Source organism: Zonotrichia leucophrys, chromosome 4 (assembly GCF_028769735.1).
Source record: "Zonotrichia leucophrys gambelii isolate GWCS_2022_RI chromosome 4, RI_Zleu_2.0, whole genome shotgun sequence".
Taxonomy (NCBI): Eukaryota; Metazoa; Chordata; class Aves; order Passeriformes; family Passerellidae; genus Zonotrichia; species Zonotrichia leucophrys.
In genome coordinates this window covers 51,726,831-51,738,472 of record NC_088173.1, presented here as the reverse complement: position 1 = coordinate 51,738,472, position 11,642 = coordinate 51,726,831, and the positions used below count along the sequence as shown (strand labels likewise).

General features: G+C 46.4%; 1 long non-coding RNA gene across 1 annotated transcript; it reads right to left on the bottom strand.

Annotated features, from left to right (window-relative positions):
- Positions 1 to 7,595: 7,595 nt before the first annotated feature.
- LOC135446691 (uncharacterized) lies at positions 7,596 to 11,078 on the bottom strand. Its single transcript, XR_010439866.1, has 4 exons — positions 10,957 to 11,078; positions 9,035 to 9,178; positions 7,867 to 7,968; positions 7,596 to 7,771 (listed from the first exon to the last, which is right to left on the bottom strand). It is a non-coding gene; the product is annotated as an uncharacterized LOC135446691 (long non-coding RNA).
- Positions 11,079 to 11,642: the final 564 nt, after the last annotated feature.

The following is an 11,642-nucleotide window of genomic DNA, read 5'->3' as shown; positions in this document are numbered from 1 at the left end:
GGAGCCTCTCTTGCACCCAGAGAGAGGTCCTTTTCCGGTGGAGACCTGCCTACCTGTACCCAGCCTACAGCTTCCATTTCACGTGAGTATCTCTGCTTTCGGTAGAGCAGAAGCTCAAAAACAGACTCTGCCGCAAGTTCTGTTCCTTTTTGCCTTTGCATTTTTGGCTGCGCAGCCCCACAGACAAGAATTCATAGCGTTCTAGCTTTATTTTTTGTTGCGTGTTTCACTGTTTTTTAGAATTCGCGCCGGAGCGGGATCGCTCTCTGCCCTTCCCCCCCCCCCGGCTCAGCAGCGTGCTCAGACACGTGTTAGGAGACTCTCTTTCTCTTTGCGGGGGAGGGGGGGGCTCTCTTTCCACGTGGCCGGGGGACCTGCGGGGTCGGGAGTGCTCTGCACACGCGGCGCGGCGGGGGGGGGGCGTCCCGGTTTCGGCTTGCCACATGGCGTGGCTGCTGTTTCTGCTCCGCGGGGGAGCTGCATTCCACCGCGGGGGAGGCTTTGTTTCTGCCTCGGCTCGGCAGGGCGTGCCCTGCTGCTGCTGCCCGGGAATTTTAAAAGCAGTATATACAGCTGCATTGTGAAGCTTTTGTCTGCTCGTTATCGCTTTCTATCTGTGGTTTTTTTGGAAATTGGTAGCTGATTTTAGCTTTGTTTTTGGTCAGGCGGGATTAAGTACTTTGCTTTTTACATCTAACATGGGTTCCAAACTTAGCATTGTACAAAGGGGAGTGTATTATAATATTGTTAGCATTTTAATCAAGAGTAATGTGAAATTCTCTAAAGGAAAATTGAAACAGTTTATAAGATGGCTTTTTCTGCAGTTCCCAAACATTTCCCCTGAAGAAATCCACAATATTCAATTCTGGGATAAAGTTGGGAATGAATTGATAACCTTAGGACAATCTGGCAAATTACCCTCAGCTAAATTTGTGTTCTGGAGTTTACAAATTCGAACAGCATTGCTCAAACAAAAGGAAATGGAGAAAAAGCCAAATGTAAAGCCATGTACCTCTGCTCTCCCTGTTCCTCCCTGCCCTAAAACCCCTAAACCTCTTTCCCCAAAACTTGGTATTTTAAAGAGTGCAAACTCATTGGGAAGTCGGCTCCCAGAGTGTGCAAGAATACCTGAGTTGTTTTGTTCACAAAGCCCTGGCCAGGCTGCATGTCTTTCCCAGTCCCCTGTATCTCCTCCTCTAAAACCCCAAGCACGTGTTAGCTTTCCAGAGAGCAGTGATGTCCAAAATGGCCCCCAGTCCCCAGGGGGTGCACAAGATGGTGGGTGCCACGTGGCATCTTCCCAAACCTGGTCTTCTTCTTCCCAAAATCCTCTTAAGCATTCCAAAATTCCATCCCCATCCCCCTCTCCTCCTGTTCCTCGTGACACCTTCCCCCCTCCCCCCGCCTTTCCTGCAGTACCCTCAGCTCCGCCCCTCTACTCCTCCCAGGGGGCGTCTGCTGACGTGATGTCACCAGGTGACCCTGCCCCCTGTTCCCACGGTATCCCCGCCCCCTGCCAGCCCCTTGATCCTGCCCCTTGTTCCCACGGTTTCCCCGCCCCTTGCCGGCTCCCTTTCCCCGCCCCCTCCCCGGGTTCCCACGGTGGGGACACACCCACTGCCTATCCCCAAACCTGTAGCTGTGATCCCAATGCTTCTGATTCTGGGGATACAGAGCAGGGGACAGCAGACCCAATGCACAGTGCCATGTTGTCACTAGCTCCTGTTACATTTCAGCCTGCAGCTCAAGCAGGAGCAGCCCCAACTGCTAATTGGAGTTCTTTTGGACGACAATTGATTAAAGAGATCTGTAAATCTCATAAAGAATATGGTCCACACAGTCCATATTTCCGTGGCCTTTTAAATTCTGAATTAAGTAGGACTATTGTGGTTCCACATGACTTAAAACAACTTTTTTCATGTCTCATGACATCCACGGAATTCAAATTATGGGAATCAGCATTGAAACAACTGCTAAAAGATGCTCTCCCAGGCTTACAGGCTGATCCAAACACAGCAAAAGACAACAATGGTAACCCTATTACCCTGGAGCACCTCTGTGGTGAGGGCCAGTGGTCTTCTCCCTCAGTCCAAGCTGCTGCAATTCCTGCAGAAACACTTGAGAAAGTAAAAGAAGCAACTGAAAAAGCATTCTTTTCCCTCCAACCTGAGGGGCCTTTTGAGCCCTATAGTAAAATCAAACAACTACCATCAGAACCTTTTTTGAAATTTGTAGAAAGGCTAACTAGAGCCATTGAAATACAGGTTAAAAAGGAAAATGCTAGGGAAGCAATTTTAGAAGAAATAGCGTTTACAAATGCAAATGAACAGTGTCGAGCGGCAATCCTGAGCCTTCCTATGGAACCTTCCCCTACATTAAAAGATATGCTTCTAGTCTGTAACAGAAAAGTGCCTCTGATGAGTGTGGCTGAAGACACCAGACCAAGGCTGCTGCCAAGACCACCTCAGCGTGTTGCTGTTGCCAGCACTGCACCTTCTCCCTCAGCACAGCAGTACCCTGGGCAGCAGCGGAGACCAGCAATGGTTGAGCCCACTAAACCATGCCTGCTTTGTAATAAGCTAGGACACTGGAGTAACCAGTGCCCCCTGAAAAAGGAATTTGATGAATTTAAAAATAGCAGGGGAAGAGAACTACAAGCCCTCCCTGGGGGTCAACAACAAAAAAACTGAAAGTAAAGCGCCAGCCTGCCAGGCGTGCAGACATAAAAGGAGCAGGCCAAGAGAATAAGGGTAGCAAAACAAATCAAGCGCGCGATAATATTAACATTTGTGTAAGTGAAGCAGGTGCTTCAAAGACCAAGTCTGCTAGTCCACTGTTGAAAGTGAAACAAAATAACCTTTGTTATGATTTAAGTGATTCTGTATTAACCGCATCTTCTGTCAATGAGCCTTACAGGTTGCAGCTGACAGAGTCACTCCACCTGAAGGACACTGACTGGCATTTTGTCTCTGTAAATCCTGAACAGAAGGGTACTTGGAACCAAATTCGTTGTAAGTACATCATCACTGGGGACAAAAACACACCACAAGAGATCGAAATTGCTCCGGGAATGACAACATCAGATCCCAAGCAATTTGTTCTCAGCCTGCACTGTTTCCACCCACCCCTGTTTCTTCCCAAGGGACAAATTGTTGCTCAAGCTATCCCTGTGCCATCTTTACCTGAAAATGTCGATAAACAAGGGCCCACAGTCGCCCGGGTCAAGTTATTGGGACAGATAAACCCAAATTGTGGTGCAATGTCAGTGGGGGTGGGGAGTCTAAACGCATTGAGATGCTTGTAGACACAGGTGCAGACTGCACAGTGATTCCAGTACAAGACTGGCCAGCACACTGGCCCTTACAAAATGTTGCTGGTCACCTTCGAGGTGTAGGAGGTCTGTAATTGGCAAAACAATCCAAAAGCATTATTCAATTCGAGGGTCCAAACGGACAATTGGCAAATATCCGTCCATTTGTGTTAGATTATTCAGAACCTTTGTTAGGGAGAGATTTAATGGCCCAGTGGGGTGTCACAATTGATATTCCAGACTCTCCGCAGCATTTTTGTGCAGCAGTCATTGAACAACAGCGCCCCACCCAAAAACTTAAGTGGAAAACAGACGAACCAGTTGATGTGAAACAGTGGCCACTCAGTAAACAAAAAATAAAGGTGCTTGAGGAACTAGTACAAGAGCAACTAAAAAAGGGCCACATTGTGGAGACCATGTCCCCATGGAACTCTCCAGTGTTTGTCATCCAAAAAGCTGACAAAAAGAGGTGGCGACTCCTCTGTGACCTCCGACAAATTAATAATGTAATTGAAGATATGGGTTCTCCTCAACCTGGTATGCCATCCCCAACAATGCTTCCCCAAGATTGGAAATTAGCTGTTATTGATATTAAAGATTGTTTTTTCCAAATCCCATTGCACCCTGATGATGCACCGCGTTTAGCATTCTCTGTCCCTTCTATCAATTCAGAAGCTCCTATGAAAAGGTACCATTGGACCGTTCTTCCTCAGGGATTAAAGGTCTCTCCAGCTATCTGCCAGTGGTATGTCTCTTCCCTGCTTTCCCCAGTGCGTGCAGCCGCAGAGAAGGCCATCATCTATCATTATATGGATGATATCCTTGTGTGTGCCCCCAATGATGATTTACTAACACATGCGCTTGACCTAACGATCGATGCATTGATTGTTGCAGGGTTCGAGCTCCAGGAAAAGAAAATTCAAAAGATGCCACCTTGGAAGTATTTGGGCTTAGAAATTGGAAATAGGACCATTGTTCCTCAAAAACTAGAAATCAATCCAAGGATCAAAACCCTTGCGGATGTCCACAAGTTGTGTGGGTCTTTGAATTGGGTAAGACCATGGCTTGGTCTGACTAATGAAGACCTTGCCCCTCTTTTCAATTTATTGAAAGGGGGAGAGGACCCAGGTGCTCCTAGGTCTATTACCCCAGAGGCACGGAAAGCTCTAGAAAAGGTTCAGATTGCAATGTCCACAAGACAGGCCCACTGATGCCGGCCTGATCTGCCATTCAAATTTATCATCCTAGGTAAGTTGCCACACCTCCATGGAATTATTTTCCAGTGGGAGGAAAAACAAACACCTAAGGCAAAGGACACACCAAAAAAGGACCGGGACCAGAGGGACTCTCTCTTGATCATAGAATGGGTTTTCCTCAGTCACAAAAGGTCCAAGAGACTGACAAAGCCTCAGGAGCTGATAGCAGAACTGATCCGGAAAGCAAGGACCCGGATCAGGGAGTTAGCAGGATGTGATTTTAAGTGCATTCACATTCCAGTTGAGTTAAAATCAGGTCAAAATACTATGAAAATACTGGAACAATTGTTTCAAGAAAATGAAGTGTTGCAGTTTGCTCTGGATTCCTACTCAGGACAATTTTCGGTATCACGGCCCGCTTGCAAATTGTTTGAACAAGATGTTCAATTTACTTTAAAATTAAGAACTGCTCTAAGTAGGAGACCTTTAAAAAGGGCTCTAACTGTCTTTACAGATGCGTCCGGGAGGTCACACAAGTCTGTTATGACTTGGAAAGATCCTCAAACCCAGCAGTGGGAGACGGACATTGCTGAGGTGGAAGGTTCACCTCAGGTTGCTGAATTGGCTGCGGTTGTTAGGGCTTTTGAAAGGTTCTCAGAACCATTTAATCTGATTACAGACTCTGCATACGTGGCAGGAGTAGTATCCAGAGCAGATCAAGCAATACTGCAAGATGTATCTAACATTGCACTTTTTGAATTGCTTTCCAAACTGGTAAAGTTAGTCACTCACCGAGAGCAACCCTTTTATGTGATGCATGTCAGGTCACACACTGACTTGCCAGGGTTTATCGCTGAAGGCAACAGAAGGGCAGATGCTCTTGCTGCACCTGCAGTGATGGCCACTCTCCCAAATGTTTTTGAACAGGCAAAAATCAGCCACCAGCTTTTCCACCAAAATGCACCTGGCCTGGTTCGCCAGTTTAACATCACTCGAGAACAGGCCAAAGCGATTGTGGCCACGTGCCCAAATTGCCAACAACATGCACTCCCTACAGTGAGTACGGGAGCAAACCCAAGGGGACTGAACAGTTGTGAACTGTGGCAAACAGATGTAACACACATACAGGCTTTTGGACGGCAGAAATATGTTCATGTTAGTGTAGATACCTTTTCTGGAGCGGTCTATGCTTCTGCCCACACAGGAGAATCATCTATTGATGCTATTAAGCACCTCTTACAGGCTTTTTCTTTCATGGGCATCCCCAAGGAGCTGAAAACTGATAATGGGCCTGCTTATAAATCCAAGGAGTTCGGGAGCTTCCTGCAGCAATGGGGAGTAGAGCACAAAACTGGCATCCCCTACTCCCCTACAGGTCAAGCCATTGTAGAAAGAACTCACCGTGATATTAAAAGGGTCCTGGACCAGCAGCAACAGGTTCTGAAGGTAGAACCTCCCCACATCCGGTTATCCAGGGCACTATTCACAATCAATTTTCTGAATTGTTCTTTTGACAGCCTGAACCCACCCATCCTATGCCACTTTGGGGGGAGCAGTCACAGGTTGACAAAAGAAAAACCTCCGGTTTTAGTAAAGGACCCTGAGACTTGGAAAATGGTGGGACCTTACAAATTGGTTACTTGGGGACGTGGATACGCCTGTGTGTCCACCCCCTCTGGTTTAAGGTGGGTTCCTTCCAAATGGGTAAAGCCCTATGTTCCCAAAGTCTCAGAGAAATCTGCAGAAGCGCCCCAGGTTGCTCACGCTTCCTGGAGAAGAAAACGCCGCGCACGTTCTCTGGAGGAAATTCCATTTAAGCCTCCTATCTGGAATAGCTTGTAATATATGTCTGTCTCAAGTTCCTTGTACCAGTTTAGATCCCACTGTTTGTGTGAAGCCTTGAGATGCCATGAGACCAAGCCTGCTTCTCGTCCTACTCGTGATCATCCCACCTGCGATCTCCTACCGCAGCCCAAACCACAAATGGACTGTCTTGACAAAGGCTCTCAGACATCAACAGAGAAACTGACAACGGGCTGAATGGACTTTTCAATGGCTGGGGACTCTCGGGCTGGTTGGGATCTATTCTGAAAACTGTAATTTTAGTGCTGTTTATTTTAGTTGTAGTTATTGTAGTTTTTAGCATTGTTTTTGGAGTAATCAGACGCATGGTTCTCAAGTTAATCTCAAGCTCATCTCCCCCTCCTGAGGTCTACCATTTGGAAGCCCTCAGTGCTTCAGTGGATGACCTGGAAGCCTCAGCAGAATCATTCTGCACCATAAACACAGACCTCTTCCTTTTAAACAAAACTAGGGGGAGATGTTGTGGTGTGTTGCAATATCCTGTTTTACCTTCTCCCTTCCCCCTCGCCCCTCGCTGAGTGTGCCCTGTCAATCAGGCTAACATACCAGCAAGGCGTCGTGTGATAGGTGTCCCTAGTCCCTTGAGACCCTGCCCCTTCACCTGGTTGGTGGCTCACCTGTCCCCTCCCCTTCCCCTGTCCTGAGCTTAAAATGTTAATGAGACCATGCGGCCTCATTCTGTTAGCAGCAGTGGCCCAGTGCAGACATCTCTGTACTCATGGAATAAACATCTGGCAACCTTCTAGCAGAATCCGCTCCCTTTCTCTCCACCATCGCCAGAAGCGCTCTCTCCTGAGGAAACGGAGTACTGACAGCCTGGATTTGCCCTGCTGCACTTTCCAGCAGCCAAGGTATCTCTGGGGTAAAACACCGCAGTGCTGCCTTTGGCCCAGCAGCAAGGGTCAGAACTGGCCCAGGCACCATCTAACTGGTTATATTGGGATTCATATTCCAATAGAACTGGATTGCTATGTATGATTGAGAATATTTATTCATCAGGTTAGTATCCATTTACTCAGGAGTCTTAAACTACCTTTGTAACTCCTGCTCTGCATTTTCAGGGGTCATTGTTGGACAGAGAGCTGTGGAATGTTCACTCAAAGTCAACCTGTGCTGGGACCTTGGAAAAGTCCAGCTGTAAACACTGATCCAGCTGTAAACACTGATCCAGCCTAATCACAGCAGTCTGGCTCTTACTGACATCAAACTTCCCCTTCTGCCTCACCAGTGCCTTTGGAAGGCTCCAAGCAGCTTCCACTTACCTGGGGAAGCAGCCCATGGGAGCTCCTTGGCAGAACAGACAATGCTTGGCCAGTGATGGCACATTTTAAACAGCGGGGGCAAAGTGTTGATTTTTCCATCAGAAACACCATGAAAGAGTCTTCCTCTGAAATATCTCTGTCTGACATCCCAAAACCAACAACACCATGGCAAATGATTAACTGAAGTGCAGAGAGAGGAATAATTATTTTCCAGAGCAGCAGACATGTTTCTTACCCTTTGTTCAGTGGTCCCAACAGATGTTGTTCCCTGAACTGGACTCCCCCCACTCTTCTGGATTTGTGGTTTCACTGAAGAGCTAAGTCCCACAGGATGACTCTGTTGATTGAATTGACAGGTTAGTGGTGATCTGAACTGAACCCATGTTAAATCAGCTGATGATATCCTTGGTCTCAAAATAAAGAATAGATAAAATATTGGTGAAGGTAGGTTTTCATTAAAACATTTTAGAATAAAAGCTTTGTCAAATTCAAGCTTTGCACAATTTGTAGATCTGATCTTGTATAAATAGAACCTTTAGCACTTGCTTTAAAATATGCCTGTACTATTTTTTTTTTTCATACCATGAAATCTTCCAAGAAATCATAAACAAATTATCATTCAGCAAAAGCACTGATAACAAATCTGACCTGTCTGAAGGCCTAGGGACAGGTTGCCATGCCCAGCTCTACAGGGTGCCAAAAAAAGAGGCAGAAGGAAAACAGACATTAAGGAGGAGCTTTCCCTATCCTAGAAAAATCCCAACAGGAGAGGCAGCACCCTGCCATCAACTGAAGGCATACCTGTGCTTTATCACCCTTCTTTCCAAGGTCTGGTTTGGTCTCCATCTGATGGATCTTAAGGAAGGATGGATTGAGCTGCTGCTTTACAAGGGGAGATGAATGCAGCAGCTCCACCAGAGACAGATTCTCAGAGTTAGGGAAGTGTCTGGGGCCTGAGCAGCTGGAAGGGTTTCCTTGCTCTGAGGCTAGGAAACCATGTAGGAAAACCGGAGAAGAGAATTCACTTAAGAAGAGCTGCTGGTTGGAGAGCCTCCCTTGGAGGTGTACTCAGCAAGGCAGAAGCTGTGACAGAAGTCAGCTCCTGTCTCTGTGGGCACTCAGCCTCCAGCCTTTCCAGCCCATCTGTCCCTCCCAGAAGCAAGCACAGTTTTAGGGAATTTGTGTGACAAAAGCCTGCAAGGGAACTCCTGTCTCTTTTCATCTCTCTGTTCCTTCTTCCAGCCCTGCTAGACTTCCCCCATCTAATCTAATAATCTATTAACAAAGACTTTTTTTTTTAAATTCCCCCCAGAGAATGTAGCTCTCACCCTCTGAGAGTGGCAGCTGATCCCTAAACCTGCCTGCTGTTCCCTGAGCAAAGGGCAGGCTGATCCCTCACCCACCTGGGCAGGCTTCCTGCTGTGAAGAGGATCTCCTTGGAGCAGAGAGCAAAGAGCACCTGGACCTTTGTACACAGCAGTGAACTTTGGGCTGGCCACAGTGACCTGGCCCAGGAGCAGCCTCAGGGGTGCTCTCATCTCAGGCAGCTGTGGGAAATGTCCACAAGTAAATAAATAAAGCACAAAATGCTTACACCCTGATTCCTGTGCCCGGTGTCCCAGGCTGAAAGCAGCTCCCCCATTTCCCACCCAGACAGAAGTGGGGCACTCCCTGCTGTCTGCAGGAAATGCTCTGAGCCCCCTTCCCCCCGAATGTCCCACCCAAACCACAGAGCTCCTCTGGGGCCAGGCTCTGCATATCCAACAGGAGGCGTGGAACATTTCTGAGGGATGAAGAGTCCTTGGCAAAGCCAACTTTTGTACCACTGGGTATTAACTGATTTTCCATAAAACTTCATTTGTTTCCTGTCTAATTCTGCCTAGCACAAACAGTTTTAAACAACCTATTGCAACTTCTCTACTTGCTTGCCTTTCATTTTCTCCAGAAATTAAATACATTACAGCAGCATATCCTTAATGTTTATTATAGAATAAATGACTTATTCAGACATAAAAATACTTTGAGCCCTGTTGTGATACGTACAATTGTGTAATAGATAATCCAAATTCAGACAGCAAATGTGATGCCAGAAAACAGCAATACATATTTTATTGGGAGAAACTTGTGCTCTTCAGATGTGGCTTTGATTTAATATCTCTTTGGGCACTGTAGTTTAGCTGATTTAACTTTTAGTCAAGAAGATGAGTAATAAGGATTTAAACTATATGGTTTTCAAACTGCAAATTAGTTATCTGACTGGTTTTCACTTACAACAATGTAAAAGTACTGTAGCATTTAATTTACTGGTATAGCAAACAATGCCTTAATCAATTTAAATTTCTTCTTCTCTTTTCATTCTTTCAGTAGATTAACAGAGTTGTATAAACTGAATACAGTTCATTCTACTTTGACTGAGCTTTTAGACTGAGGGAAAGGAGGTGACCACTCAAGGTAAATGTAAGGGAAAAAATTCTTTCTCAAATTAGGATCTCTCCACAGACCCTGATCTGATTGGTACTGTTGCTGAAATCAAGCCTTTGCAGACCAAGAACATTGTGATCACAAGATGAACTTCTGAGAAGATAGCAAAATTAAGGCATGCATATCAAAAATAATGTATCAGGTATGTCTTTCAGAATGAAGATAATGGATGAAATCTACAGTGATCATTGGGAAACCTCAATGAAATAAGAATATTTTCATACTGGAGCAACACATTTCTAATTTGATATTACTTTCTCAGTAACCCTGACTAAATATTACAGACTGCAAGGTGGACATCCTCAAACATTTGCCTGTAATATGGAGAACATACTGTGCCCATTGGAGGAGCTGAGTCAGTGCAAGATCCTTTCCATTAGAAGCACATCTGGCATTCCCCACAGCTGCCAAGCAGATGTTTTAAGGAAGTCACTTTGGGGAAGGGTGAGAAGATCTTTTTTGGCAATGGGAGCCCTGCCCAAAGGGTCAATGAGCTGCTGGGCAGCCCTGGGCACACACACACTGCTGAGCTCTGCACACTGGGACCAAGCCCTGGCACCAGCCCAGGTGAAGGAGCCCCTGCTCCATCCTGCCCTGGTGATGGATGCAGGCACACACAGGGGCACAGAGGTGAGAGCCAACAGAGCTGCATTCATCCAACATCCAAGCACAATTCCACTCTGCGTTCCCTGCCTTGTTACCAACTGAGCTGCTGTGGGTGTAAATCCATGGGCATGGCTGATTCCCCAGGGACTGAAATAAATGGCTGCTCCTTTCCTGCCCTGCCAGGGCTGCACAGCCAAAGGAGTCCTAGGAAAGGGAGCTGCTTTCAATTCTGCCTTACCAGCACTGGCATCAGCTCAGCTCTCCCTGCAAAACCTTCACGGCTGATGAGGCAGAGAGCAGCAAAGGCAGAGCTTTGGCTTTCAGACCACAGATGAAGCTTCCAAAGGTTTCTTCTCTTTCTTTTGTCTGATAATTAAAAATAGATTAAAGCAGAGTCACTGTAAGCAGCACATCTGCAAGCACAAACCATCTTTATGCTGCACACAGGCAGAATTCCACTTGGAGATGGAGCACTGAGACACAGAGTCCCTTCTCAGAGCCTGTGTATTTTAGAGAAGTGTTTTAGAGAGCTCTCTCCACCCCACTGATGGCATCTCTGACATGGCATCCACGGCCACAGCCTGCTTTCCTGCTGCTCTCCCTCTGCTGTGTCTGACAGCATTTTTAGCATTTCACTGACCTAAAAATGGATTCTGCCTGTTCCTGAAAATGCAAAAAAAGGTTCCACTAAAAACAGCACTTAGGGGGAAATGAGGATTAAAGAGCAGGCAGCACTTAAGCCATGTAAATGTGAGTGATGTCAAACTGACTGCAGTGACAGAGCTCAAGAGCAATCTAATGGTGCTTTCTGCTCTTTCAAGTGAAGCATTTAAACATTGCCATGTAAGGCTGTTTAAAATGCACATTCTGTGACACTTTAATTCAAGCTACAGTAGTGGTTTGATAAATCCCCTATTTCTGACT